Source organism: Grus americana, chromosome 6, assembly GCF_028858705.1.
Source record: "Grus americana isolate bGruAme1 chromosome 6, bGruAme1.mat, whole genome shotgun sequence".
In the NCBI taxonomy this organism is placed as follows: Eukaryota; Metazoa; Chordata; class Aves; order Gruiformes; family Gruidae; genus Grus; species Grus americana.
The window spans coordinates 28286861-28301040 of NC_072857.1; positions in this window are offsets into that span (position 1 = coordinate 28286861).

The following is a 14180-nucleotide window of genomic DNA, read 5'->3' on the forward strand; positions in this document are numbered from 1 at the left end:
ACAGCTGTGCTGCTTTCTGTGCCCTGTGCATAGATCAAAAGATACAGGAATGATTGTATGTGCACTAAGTTGTTTCTACAGCATAAAAAGCTTTGCTCACTAGATCTTTTAAGTAACGCAAACTCAGATGTGACCTTCTGTAATTTAAATAACGCAGAAATTCAAGTCAGAAACCTCTTTGATATGGTTTGGTGTCTGCAAACCCTCTGAAACCTTTCACAGAGAAATCTCATACTATTTCTTTTTTTACAGAGGTTCCACAAGAGAAAATAATTATAAGGAACCAGTTACAGTCCGACAGAGTTGGTCTCAATAACCAAGTTGCTGTGTTTGAAAAGCAAAAGAAAGTTCACCAAAGTAGCAACAATACAGATTGTATCTGTCTCGAGTCTTCACAGGAGTTTATTTTGATTTCTGAGACAGCTTTGCTTACAGCTTTGTTCAAAATTAGCAAGTCACTGATTGAGTTTTAAGCTCTATCCCCAGACACACACACCAATATGCAGCTCCTGGGGCTTCTGCGCTGTCTGTGAGTCAGTGGAAGCTGCTGGCACAGAACAGACAGCAGAATTTTGGCCTCTGGCCAGTGCACGACTGAAAGGCTCAAACCACTGTACAAACAAAAAGGATCCAGTCCCATCCAAGAGCACCTTAAAAAGCGCATTATCATGCAAATATCCCAACATGGCTTGTATAAAAAGCAAACAAACAGTGGAGAAAAACCCAGCTGTGAAATATAGCTGTGGTCTTGATTGAATGTCTCTCTCTGCCCCCCCTCCACAACTGTAAGCACAGCAACAGTAACATTAAGGCCAACGCAAGCAATCTGAGTAAAGAAGCAAGCAGAGGTGAGACTTGGAGGTTTAGGGTATGACTAAAAATCCCATGAGAAATGCAGCTTTTGAGGAAAGTCTGTCCATTGTGTTGAAAGGTCCAAAGGATGATTTAGATCAACTGTTCACAAACATCTAAATTCTTGTGGGCACTTTCAAGTGATCCACACCACCAGAAGCTCACTTAAAGCTGAAACAAGGCATTGCATTATAAGCCTTTCAGCCAAGTAGAACAGGATGCGTGGTGGCCAAGACACTGTTTCACAGGACTGCCTTCACCCACATCACACCCCATGTATACACACGAGGCCAGCAGAGGAGGTGCAGAACAGGAGAAGAGAGATTTGCTTGTGTGTGTCTTGTGATGGAGATCAGGGGTGGGAGATTCTGAAATCTCATCGGTTTTCTCTCTTCCTCCTCTAAAAGACTGCCATGGAATGAAGCACAATCAGTTCAGTGGAAGCTGGGTATCTAATTCCCTTATTCTGTAACACAATAACCTGAACAGCTTTTTGCAAACAATCACAAAAATATAGAGCAACGCCCTTTGTATTTGCCACACAAATTGAAACATGTTCTACTGGTAGACACACAGAGCAGTTACCATTATCTAGTATAACAGAGGCACAGAGATAGGCAGAGACTTTTCTAAATAGGTGCACAGTTCCTCTGAATTAAATGTGGGCGCTAAATTCTTGTTTAGATGCAAATATAACTGGCCTAATTTTTAAATACATAAGGGTCTTTCCTACCAGTTCAGTGAAAGAGCTTGTGGTGTTCAGCAGTCTGGAAATTTAGGCCCTAAATATCCAGGTGCTTCCTACTCTGGAACTTCCAAAGAACTTAAGCACCTAACTACTTTTAAGTAACTTGGATTGGGATCTTAATTTCAGGTATCTTACAGACAATCTAAAGAGAACACTTGGCTAGCAACTCATCTATCTTCCAAATACTGTTGAAAATTAAAGATCAACAAAATTACAAATTTGTTTTGAATCAGCACTTCTTTCTATGGTCTACAAGTAACATGACTAAAACTTGCAACTCACATCAAGTCTGTATTTAAGCCTGGCAAAGTAAATGTGGACATTTAGCTCCCGCACTTGTGTGTGCTGACTGCAAAACTGTATAGGCAAGTGAGCAGTGTGACCCTGTGCAGTTGTTTGCAGTGCACTGTCACCTAACTTACGGGCACACTTGGGCCTGTCTGGATGAATCAGGCACCTTAGCTGTACTACATGTGAGTACCACAAACCCTTCAATCTCACCCTATCAGATCTACATTAGGGCCCAGGAGAGGCAGAGGTTCTAGAAAGGCTGGGGTGCATGGGGCACTGAATTGACTCTCCAAGACATCAGTTATTTTCTTAGAAATGTTATGCATGTGCTACATGACCTTTGGAGCATCACTGCGCTCCTCTGCACTTCTACTTCCCCTCCCAGGCCTGCTTTCTCTCACTGTAAATTCTTTGGAGCAAAAATTTCTGTTTTTTTAATCCTTCAGTGTCATGCAGGGGTGATGAAAAAAAAAAAATAATAGCAACTGAGAAAAACAAAAGAATATAAATTCTTTTTTAGTTAATGGATATTATAATTTTGTCCACAAGGACGAGATGTAGCAGCACTATATTCTTGTGATTGTCTCTTTAAGATATTCCAGGAAAATATAAGTCAGGTCTTTGGCTGAATCGCTGTATACATTATTAAGGAAAAAACCCCAAACCCTCAAACAAATCTCACATTGCAGACCCACATCCTTCTCAAAGTTGGTCTGTCTTCCTTGTTTTAGCCTCCCACTGAGACAAAATAAAGTGTCTGCTTGCCAAAGAAAACTTTGACTTCTTGAAGAACCGACACTTGAAAAAAACACCCTGAGAGTTTTGATGGCTAGCTTTCCATTTTTCACTGAAAAACCTACCCGAACTCCTGGAGCAGTATTACCCATTAGTTCTGTTCTTCCTGGCTGCCTGTATATGTCTACAGAGGCAGATAAAATGTCATGTGTGTCACCACTCAAGCAGAGCTGTGGGGTCTTTCTCTGGTTGGGATGGAGCTCAGGCGGGTGCCACTTGGCCAAGCCGGGGCGGGAGTGATGAGCTCAGTCCCGGGCTGCCACACGTGCCCTCCAGATGTCAGCACAGGACTGCGCAGCTCCCACCCGCAGCCGCCTGGGACGCGGCACACAGGGGCCCTCCTCTACCGCACTGTGCGGGAAGGGCATGGGCCTCTGCTTCCCTCTCAGCTAGATTTGTTTTTCTAATTTCTTTTTACTTGAAGGTTTACCAGCTGCTTTATTACCAGGCTGAGCTTTCCTTGCAGTCTCTCCCTCTCTCCTCCTCCTTCCCCTTTTTTGTTCCTCAAGACAATCACTGTCTCTGGTCCCAGCTGCCACTGCTGATTTTTCATTACAGTTTAATTTAAAACTGGGATTGGAATGGAAATGTCTTTTTGCCATTTGGGGTTTGCAAGGCCTGTGGTTTTATTGCCAAAGGCACAAATGTTAGCTACTACTGTTTTTCCAGAGTACAAGCGTAAGGGGCCTGCCAAAGGGGGGCAAAAGGGTCGGGAGGCTTGTGGGGAACAGTAGCGGGGGGGGGGGGGAGAATAAATCCACCTCACAGAGAGAAAATAACCCAATTCTTTGCTTATGCATTTATGCTGGTACATGTGCTGGTGTGTTAGAAGGAGGTGGGGTTGTAACATGCGCATGGGGTCTGTGCTGTGCACTTACGAAGCAGATGTAAAAACAGACCAAAGCTCTGCTTGCTTCCTTGGGGTGGGGATAGGGGGGGAAGCAAAACAGGCTAACTACTTTTCATTTAAAGCTACCTGGCTGTCTTGCTTTATATAGCAAGCTGAGTGTTATATAGCACCCTGCTTAGTAATAGCACTGCAAGGGAAAACAAAACTGGAGTGAAGACGTGTGAGAAGAAAAGGAGACCTGCTAGTCACTGTCTTCAGTTCTCTTTTCCTTGTCTACAGCAGAAAGTTGAACGCTACAGACGTCACTACAAGCTCTCCCAGGAGGTCAACAGCAAGCCCTCCAAAATCAGTGTCCCCCAACATGTCCCCAGCTGGCAGAGCCTCTGCTACTCCTTCTGGCTTGCTTTACCCAGTCTCTTCCATTCATCTGTAAGGAAATGATCAGAGAAAAAGGAAGAAGTAGCAGTATTTTCAAGTTCAAAATTAACTTAAGCTGGATGGAAATTTAATCCTTTCTCTCCAGAGATAAATGGAGGAGGATGTTGTGGACAGTTGCAGTCTTCAATTTAAATATTTAGCATCAGCACAGGAAGCTACTGTTTCCAGCATGGCAGACTACAGGCCGGAGTGTGTAATCTCTGATCTGTTATGCTAAAAAAACAATTATTGTCTCTGCTCCTAGGGAGAGCCTTATCTTTTCCTGGCTACATCATTTCACATGTCAGACGGAATTTCTGCATTATCTCGGTGGATCACACTGTCTCTTCACACATCCTACATTTCAACCTCCTCCCCTATTGGCCTTGGGCTGCTCTGCATCTGGAGCTTGTCTGGAATCGATAGAGCATTTCATTGTAAGTCCACCAGCATGACAGCACATGGAACGCTGCAGAGAGACACACAGAGCCTATTGTCCTCCAGCATTTTTCATATCTGTCTCCACTGCCAAACAGGTTCTCAGTTACATATAAGCACTGACAATACGATTCAGTGGGACAACACAGCTTCTGGCCACATGCAGTTTTACCTGCTTTCCTCCCTCTTCTCCAGACCTCTAAAGACACTATAGATCCCTCCAAAACACAGCTTCTTCTCCCACACCTAGTCAAAGACAGGCATTTCTACACCCTCCTGCAGTGCTGAGTGCCCTCCTCCCCAGCTTTACTTTCCCCTAGCGCTTGGCTGTAGTGTGTATATTTCTAGAGATGAGGTTTTGCTGGAAGAGCAGATGATATACCCACCAGCGTGCTAAGCTGATGCACCATGCTTGCTATGATGTTAGATGTGTTAGATACACTGGGGCAGAGCTGTGCGGAGGCTAGCAGAGGAGGATGAAAACACTAAATTTGACAATAGAAGGAACTGATTAAGACTCTTGAGAAAGCAAGATGCATGATCAGAATCAGCAGGAAAATATTTTAGCTCGGAAAAAAGCTCAGACAAAAATGCTGATCCACAAAGATGAACTAAGATGTAATAACAAATTTTGAAAGACATTGTGCCCAGTCCCTGATTCACTTTCAAAGATTTTGCAATCAGGTTCAGAAGGAAAGGATAGCTTCTAGAATCACTGCAAATGAAGAGGTAACAGGATTTGGCAGGAGCACAAATGTGGCAAAGGCTGAACAGAGAAATACTGAAGACTGAGTGTCATCTTCTTCCACTTACAGTGCATAGGTTTCTCTGTCCGCTGGCTGTGATCATCCAGGAAACATTTTTTTATACAGTGATCTTCCTGTATCCTTGTCAGCCTGCAAATTTAATTTTCAACATCTGTTTTCTCTGCTGCCTCTGTGTTTCCAAGTTGGACCTATGTGCCAAGAGATAGTGACAGAAGGCTAACAATGGGGGTGATTTAGTCTTGGTGATGCCCTGTTCATATACAGACAGCCTTGGACAAATATCTGGCTACTGTCCAGGGAAAACTCAAATAAAACAAGCCTCAAACAAACAAACAAAAAACCCCAACCAAAGAACAATTTCCCATAGCTGTTCTTCCTCCTCTGTAGAAACAGAGTCTGCCAGGGTCACTGACTAATTAAGGAACAGATCAGTTAGCAGAAACTTGGATTAATTGCAATGGTTGGCGAAAGGTAAGCTGGACAAGGGGTTTATTAGAGAAGAGAAACTCTCTCCTCTGCCAATTCAGAGAGGGAGACAAACATCCAGACAGGTTCCACATTCCTGAAAGAGCAGCCACATCTATGAGGGAGAGGAGGTGTCTCAGATGCGTTAGAAGAAAACATCTATTCCAAGGAGGAATGTTTGGGAGAATACCGAAGCGTACCCCAAACTGGGGAACCCAAAAAAGCATATAAACATGTCCATCAGGAGAAATTTTGCCAAGGCTCAACTGAAGACACTATCTCAGAGTTGAAGCTTGTCTCACTCTGTGGTGGCTCATCATCCCACCACTGCTGGCAGTACCAGGAACTCCTGCCCACGCACCTCAGTGGGAGGCTGCATTCGGTTGCTCATGCAGTATTTGCATTTTGCAGTGCTGTGGGGTGCATCCTGTGAGACTGTACCCACTGTGTCCAGCTTTGCATCTGCTCCCTGCCTGGGTTTGCTCCTTGGGAGTTTCACCTAATGGTCCTTCCAGTCAACTACAGCACTGAGTGCTCTGTGCCACTTCGGTGACCTAGTCCTGCTGCCACAGGAGTAACCTGCTTCTCCTGCAGTCCCAGGGCAGTTCAAACGGTGTGAATAGACTACTAACTCTGGCATACTAATGCAGCCCCTTAATTCTGAGAATTCAGCTTTTCTCCTACCACAAACAGACTGCTGTTCCCTTGGCCTCAATTTCTGAGCTATCTTTTGCATGCTGACTGAAGTCACCACATGGCTTTGCCAGGTGGCGTGACAAACACACCCTTTGGTGCACCCCTCAGGACGGCAAGATATGGGAAGCCTATGCCCAAATCTTCTTCCTACATCATGCACTGACACGATTTCATGCCGGCCTTCCTGGCTATCCTTGTGATTTTTATGGAGGACTGTCTCACAGGATTCTCCAGATTTGTCAATCTTTGCAGCATCTCTTACCTTCCAGAACTTCTCTCTCTCTCTTTCTGTTTGTTTCCCCCTGACAGAGCTGTAGGCTGCTCTTAATTGTCCTGATCTTTATTACTTGTTTCTGGAAAAGCCATACAGGAACAGATAAATCTCCAAGGTCAGCTCAGACTGTAATATAGCGTGACTCAACACAATAATATCTCCCACATAAACACCTACAGTTTGCCCTCACACTTTGCTGCATTCTTCATCTTTCTCATTGACTTTTTTCTTCAGCAATAACACTTCACATTTCTTGAGCACGTTCCACCTGAAGATCACATAGAAAGCTACAGACAGAAATTAATGAAGCTACCCAGAACCTCAGAGTCAGAAGAAATTGAGAATATGATGATGTGGCAAGTTATCTATTGATACTTTTAAAACTTCTAACTTCAATAGAGGCTAAAGCCTATATGTTAAAGCAGGCTCTGCAAGTGGTCTCAAAGGAACAGCAATTCTGTGTCCTGGTTTTAGGGATAATCACTGGCTTCTACACTGATGAGCTTTCCTGAGGAAATATGAGGAAGGTCTGAAGGGCCCTCCTAATTGCATTTGAGGCTGTGTGGTAAACACGGAAATGGCCAAGGAAGACACAATCTTCTGAATGCCAGCATGGAAACTGCATGGTTACCAAAAAACAGAGATGCTGCTTCAGCTTGTAGTGTTTTTTGTTACCAGTTTGCCTTTGGAGACATTCTTTGTCAGGAGTTCTAGCTCAAAATTCCCCAAATGCTACTTCTACCAGTCTGAGCCCTTAAAACCACACAAGCAAAATCTGCACATCTGCACTCCAGGCAGAAACATGTTGCTTTTAGTTTTCAGACCTAGCCTACTGATCCTTCTCCTATGCAATGGTAAACAGAATTCCAGTGGCTTGACCTTTCTCACAGAATTGATGTCATGAAAACAACAATATTTCTTATCCCTGCTGTTCAGAACACACTTCAAATGAACAGGGAAATAACAAACCAAACCCAGCCTCCTCAGGCTTTGTACAGTCCAATACAATGCATATCTGTCCCAGTAAGGATTAAACACCAGTGCTATGGCAACACTGGCTGCCACATCTGTTGAAGGGATCACCAAGTTCATCAAATTAATGTGTACACTGTACAAGCAGCAAGGCACATGGTCTGACTGCAACATATGAATACAAAAATATCTAGGAAGACTGTAAAAACTCACATTTCCACAAGATGCATTAAAAGGTAAATATTTTCTGAACTATTTCAGATCTGTCTTGCTGAGAAACTGATTAAAGCTTTAAGTGCCCTACTGCTCAGGAATACTAGAGGCTGTCATCTGGGGTTTTTTACAAAATGGGAATCCTATCCAAGTTTGTTAGCCTGTATTTATAGACAAAGCTATGGAAGAAAATGCTGTCCAGTTCAACAAGAAAATGGATTTTTGATCTCATTTGGTGCTCTAGAAATCTTTTCAGAAATCTCATGGAAAATCATATAAAGCCCAGGTTAGCTGCCACATATGGGACCCATTAACTCCTCATTTCTGCTGGTACTTAGCAAATTTTTGTCTGATGACTACACATGAACTTTTTGTGTTTTTGTTTTGCTTTGCACTGCAGAGCACTCTGTTGACTTGGTTTGGTTTTGGAAAGCACTACGCATGGAGCACAGTCCCAGTATATCTGAGAAAATCAGTTATATTAAATCGTGTGGAACCATATTCAGATTCTTTGGCAGAAAGAAGAGTCTGATCTTCTTTCCCTTTCTTGGGATTTCAGAGTGTTGGCCATTGTTGCACTGAAAGCTTTGCACCACCCAACGAAGAGGCATACCTGAAGATTGTGCATTTGGACATGAATTGTATCCAATCCTCCAGGAAGTAAGGAGGGAAAATGAATCACTCATTTCTAACGTACTCTCTGCACTAGATGTGTGTGTACGCACATGCATGCATGTTTGGGTATATATACAGCGAGCTTCACTGCCCATTTATGAAGGTGGTATTGTGTTACACACTATTCTGGTGCCTTCGGCATATGCCCATTGGAAAGGGCAGCTCATCCACACCAGCTGAATATCTCGCTATCATCCTGATGGAAAATGGGAAGGTACTACGACCAACTACACAGATTTTCTCCCTTGGCATCTGAAATGCAGAAGTTCTGGGGATCTCAATAGCTCCTGGACCCTCTATGTTGTGGGGGAGAGGAAGCAAAAAACATACCTCAACAGACAATAATATTTCTGGGTTTCAGCCATTTACTTTGAAAAGCCAGAAGGCAAGCCCTGTCAAGGTCATCTGTAGAAATGAATTTTCTAAGTCATAAAGCAATAATGTGGGTCATCAGCAGACAGCTGCCTGTGTAACACTTTCCCCCCCACATACTTCTCCTTCCCCAACATCCCCCAATACATCCTGGTGCAAGGGAAGGACACTGCTCCAGTGTGGCCCAGCTTTGCAACAACAGGGCTGATTTGAGAGAGAGGCTGAGCTGCATTGGCAGGGAAGAGTTGGGAAAGCTGTACAGCATTTGGCAACACCAAGTTTATTCAAGCTGGTGTGATTAGCACTTATTTTTCTTAATCTGCCTTTTCCTCAAAAGTGTAAATTATCAGAGGCTGGGGGGATTTTTTGGTCTTTGCTTTCTGTTTGGATAATAAGGGGGCTTGGTGGACTGAATGTGCTTAATGGACAAAGATGCACACCTTGTATTCATGTTTATGGTTCTGAAATGCTCAGCTCAAACCATTAGAAAAAGGGTTTGTGTATTTAACCTTCCTCTGGGGAATGGACTACAGGAAAGGAAAGGCAAAACCTGCCAGATATTGAAGGTCTTTCCTTATAAACTCAGGGCTATTTTTAGTTTTCTAATGTAAAAATTCAGTGAGATGAAGAGTGAAGCGATCTGTTTCCAGCAGAAAAAATGTCTGAATCTTCATTAATAATACCTCATAGATGGCTGTGTGCCTTTATCTGACAGACTGACAAGCCATACTAAACAACAGTTACTGCACAAATGGAAAAGATATAATCTCACTAGCCAGCCTCATGGTGCTTCCATTGTCATGTTACATTATGACTGGAGTTTCCACCTTCTCAGAGAGACATGGCAGCAGGGTTATTTTATGAAGACTTGCACAAATGTGCTTATGATGGATGAAGTTTAGTGCTCTGACACGGAAATGTATTTGGAAACTAGAACTGACACATGATATGAAGAAGGAGAGGGGAGAGAAAAAACAAGAACTCAAATGTATAATCTTACCCTCGATCTGTCTGTCAGTGATAATTAGAAAAAGGCTATATCAAAAGCTGAGCTGCAAACTGCCCAGAGGATGGGATTTCACAGTTCCCAGCTAAATGTCCTAGGTGGCTTTTACAAAGCTGGGTTAGTGGAAGTCAATGACACAAGTTCTATTCCTGGCCTTGATTCCCTTGTAAAATAGGTGGCTTCTCCTTGCAGTGGCTATGAGGCAGTGGAAATAGAGACTCTTCCCTTTTGCCACACCATCACATCTGAGGACAGAATAAGTTGGATCATCTTACTGTCCTGTATGGTGCTGAAACCAAGCCAAAACTTCTCCAACCTTTGGACTGGTTCAGAATACAGTCCCAGCTAAAGGTAGTGAATCCATCTCAGCTGCTGGTGGAAATTGGATGACCTCATATGCAGCACCAAATCTGTGACAGTGACAGTGCAAGGGAAAGAATAGCTTATAAAGCTGCTGGCCTAGGCCAATTTTAAAATGACAAACAAACCCTAAGCTACTGGACTGTTTACTTTCCTCCCTCTTCCTGATGTTATCAGTATTTCCTAAACCCTGCCTGTCAGGCATGCTTTGTTAATAACCCTCTAGTACTCTCAGAGCAAAGGTTGCCCAACAGCTTTCTCATCTTCCTGCTGCCTGTCAGGAGAGGAAATCACAGCTTTCAGGAGAACCTGACACAGAGGGAACTGGATAGCACACCGGGGTCAAGGGTAAAAATGCACGAAGAAGTGAGAAAGCACAGGCACTCCAGCTGGCTGCACAGGAAAAGCTTTGCCTCTGCTTTCCCTTGTTTACTGTGTCAGGATGTTCCAGGAAGAAACTCAGCAGGCTTTACATCTGAAACAGCCAGCCAAGTACAAATCACTACTCACAAAGCAGCGTGAGGGAGTGCAATGACAACTAACAATCTTGGCTTAAGTTTATGACGTGACTTAGGTCTTTCCTCTTAAACAAGAGTCTGAAAGTGTTGTGGACAATGCTACCAGCATTTCACACAGCTGTTATATTCCCTCTCATCTTAACTTCCATCTGTGAGAAGTCCCAGTCACACCAGAAGTACCAAAGTGCCATCAGAATACACCTATCCACTCCTTTGGCAAAGGAAAACTTTCCAAGTGGATTTCCTATGAGTATGACCTGGAAAAAGAAAGAACGAAGCAAAGTTTGGAGAAGAAATTGATTTAAGATGTGCTTATACATTAAAAACATGCTTTGTGGAACCCTCTGTTCAGCTAGTCTGCGGGTCCATTTAAGTCACGTCTACAAAGGTGGGACAGACCAAACCTCTGCATGTACTCCACACTCCCTGGGCGTCTCCAGTCTCCATACTTCTCCAGCCCAGAGCCTAAAGCAAATGTCTTTTGACTGTACCAGCTCTGCAGCAGCCCAGTGCAACTGCCTTCTGTCAAGCCACTTCTTCATGCAAGTAAAGAAGTCTCCGTCCAGCTGTCCTCACCCATGCAGAAATGCACATGCTTTCTGCAGTTCATATAAATGTCCACATAGGTATGCTGGGCCCAGAGCAAAATATCCCAGGCATGGCTAGCTGTAAAAAAAATCATTTTGGCCTTTGTATTTGTAATAGCCTAGTGCAATCTCTTCCTCTCTTGCATACCCAGAAATGGATCCCTTGCTCCCAAACAGATACAGCTAGCTCAAAATGTGACAGCCCATCAACAGAGTTCATTAGAAAAATATCTCTCAGATTCACTGCTGTTTGTGCTCAGTTTTCTGTTGGAAGGTGGATAGAATTATTATCTGTCCTAAAAAATTACAATGTCCTAATTATTAGTTGGAAAAAACCAAAACAAAAAGCTTTAACCTCAAGAACCGTTATGTAAAACAATCTTCACCAGCTGTATAATAACTGGAATGTCACCCACCTGACATAATTAAAAATAACTACCTCTTAGAATTCTCCTCATCATAAGATTACAGAACAGGTAAGTAGTGTTTTACTGTTCAGGAAACTGAGGCATGTACAGGAGAAATGGTTTCATCATCATCAAATAGGCCAGTAGCAGAAAGGCATGTAGTACCAATGTATCCTGAATTTTCACTGGGCCATGGCAGAGCCATTAATCAGAGATGGCAAAAATATAATCAGCAGATGTTGATCAGCTTGCATAAAATTTGATACTGGTTTGATGGTGGAACAATCGGGGAAGAGAAAGGGGAAGAGAAAGGGGAAGAGAAAGGGGAAGAGAAAGGGGAAGAGAAAGGGGAAGAGAAAGGGGAAGAGAAAGGGGAAGAGAAAGGGGAAGAGAAAGGGGAAGAGAAAGGGGAAGAGAAAGGGGAAGAGAAAGGGGAAGAGAAAGGGGAAGAGAAAGGGGAAGAGAAAGGGGAAGAGAAAGGGGAAGAGAAAGGGGAAGAGAAAGGGGAAGAGAAAGGGGAAGAGAAAGGGGAAGAGAAAGGGGAAGAGAAAGGGGAAGAGAAAGGGGAAGAGAAAGGGGAAGAGAAAGGGGAAGAGAAAGGGGAAGAGAAAGGGGAAGAGAAAGGGGAAGAGAAAGGGGAAGAGAAAGGGGAAGAGAAAGGGGAAGAGAAAGGGGAAGAGAAAGGGGAAGAGAAAGGGGAAGAGAAAGGGGAAGAGAAAGGGGAAGAGAAAGGGGAAGAGAAAGGGGAAGAGAAAGGGGAAGAGAAAGGGGAAGAGAAAGGGGAAGAGAAAGGGGAAGAGAAAGGGGAAGAGAAAGGGGAAGAGAAAGGGGAAGAGAAAGGGGAAGAGAAAGGGGAAGAGAAAGGGGAAGAGAAAGGGGAATAGAAAGGGGAAGAGAAAGGGGAAGAGAAAGGGGAAGAGAAAGGGGAAGAGAAAGGGGAAGAGAAAGGGGAAGAGAAAGGGGAAGAGAAAGGGGAAGAGAAAGGGGAAGAGAAAGGGGAAGAGAAAGGGGAAGAGAAAGGGGAAGAGAAAGGGGAAGAGAAAGGGGAAGAGAAAGGGGAAGAGAAAGGGGAAGAGAAAGGGGAAGAGAAAGGGGAAGAGAAAGGGGAAGAGAAAGGGGAAGAGAAAGGGGAAGGGGAAGAGAAAGGGGAAGAGAAAGGGGAAGAGAAAGGGGAAGAGAAAGGGGAAGAGAAAGGGGAAGAGAAAGGGGAAGAGAAAGGGGAAGAGAAAGGGGAAGAGAAAGGGGAAGAGAAAGGGGAAGAGAAAGGGGAAGAGAAAGGGGAAGAGAAAGGGGAAGAGAAAGGGGAAGAGAAAGGGGAAGAGAAAGGGGAAGAGAAAGGGGAAGAGAAAGGGGAAGAGAAAGGGGAAGAGAAAGGGGAAGAGAAAGGGGAAGAGAAAGGGGAAGAGAAAGGGGAAGAGAAAGGGGAAGAGAAAGGGGAAGAGAAAGGGGAAGAGAAAGGGGAAGAGAAAGGGGAAGAGAAAGGGGAAGAGAAAGGGGAAGAGAAAGGGGAAGAGAAAGGGGAAGAGAAAGGGGAAGAGAAAGGGGAAGAGAAAGGGGAAGAGCCAATCAGCCTTGGGATGTACCTGAGTGCCAGACAGATTCCTCTCGGAGATTCCAAAAGCACTGAGTGATTTTGATCTTCCTGTTAATTGTTTCATATTTGTTTTTCAAATAGCACAAGAAAGCCAAGGCAGTACCCAGGGGAGCAGCTGGCAGCTGTTCAAAGACTAGTCTCTGGAATATCAGACAATGTCGAGCACAAGTGCCCAGGAAAAAGAAAAACAAGCAGACATAGGGAGAAGTCTATGGAGAAGCAAGCTGCAAAGCAATCAGCCACCCCACGCTGAAAGACATACTGAGCATGCTTTCCAAGAGCAGTCACAACCTTTGCCTTAACTGCTGCAGTTATCTTCCCATTACAAGGATGGCTTCTCTTGATAGAAGCCAGCTGCATTTTCTACATCCCAAGCTGAAGCTGGGCGCATGCAAGAGCAAGTATCTGCAGATGGAGACAAAAAAAATCAAAACCAAAAATATTGTCTGAAAACTAATTAGAAGTATACAGAACTGATCAGGGTGGTAAGACAAGCCAAAAAAGCAATTGAGAGACAGAGATAAACAAGTAAATGTGTGTGACTCCCTTCCAGAGGAAATGAATGCCATGGGGAAAAAAGCTTCAGTTATGGGGGCAGGAACTGCTACCCTTTCAATTTCAAAATGTTCTTTAAATTGCCACTGTTTTGGAGAAACACTTTTCTAGAAAATAGGTGGCTTGGATTTGAAAATGTCATTAGACATAACTCAACATGCCAAGAAAACACAAATGATAAAGCAGACAGGGTAGGTAATAAAATGCCAAACCCTCCCCAGCTAATTAAACAAGCCTACCAGATGGTAATGGTGCAGCATTAGGGTCCTGAAGGGGGAGCTCAGCTGTAGGCCATCCTACACCCTATCCTTAAGCCACTGATTACAGC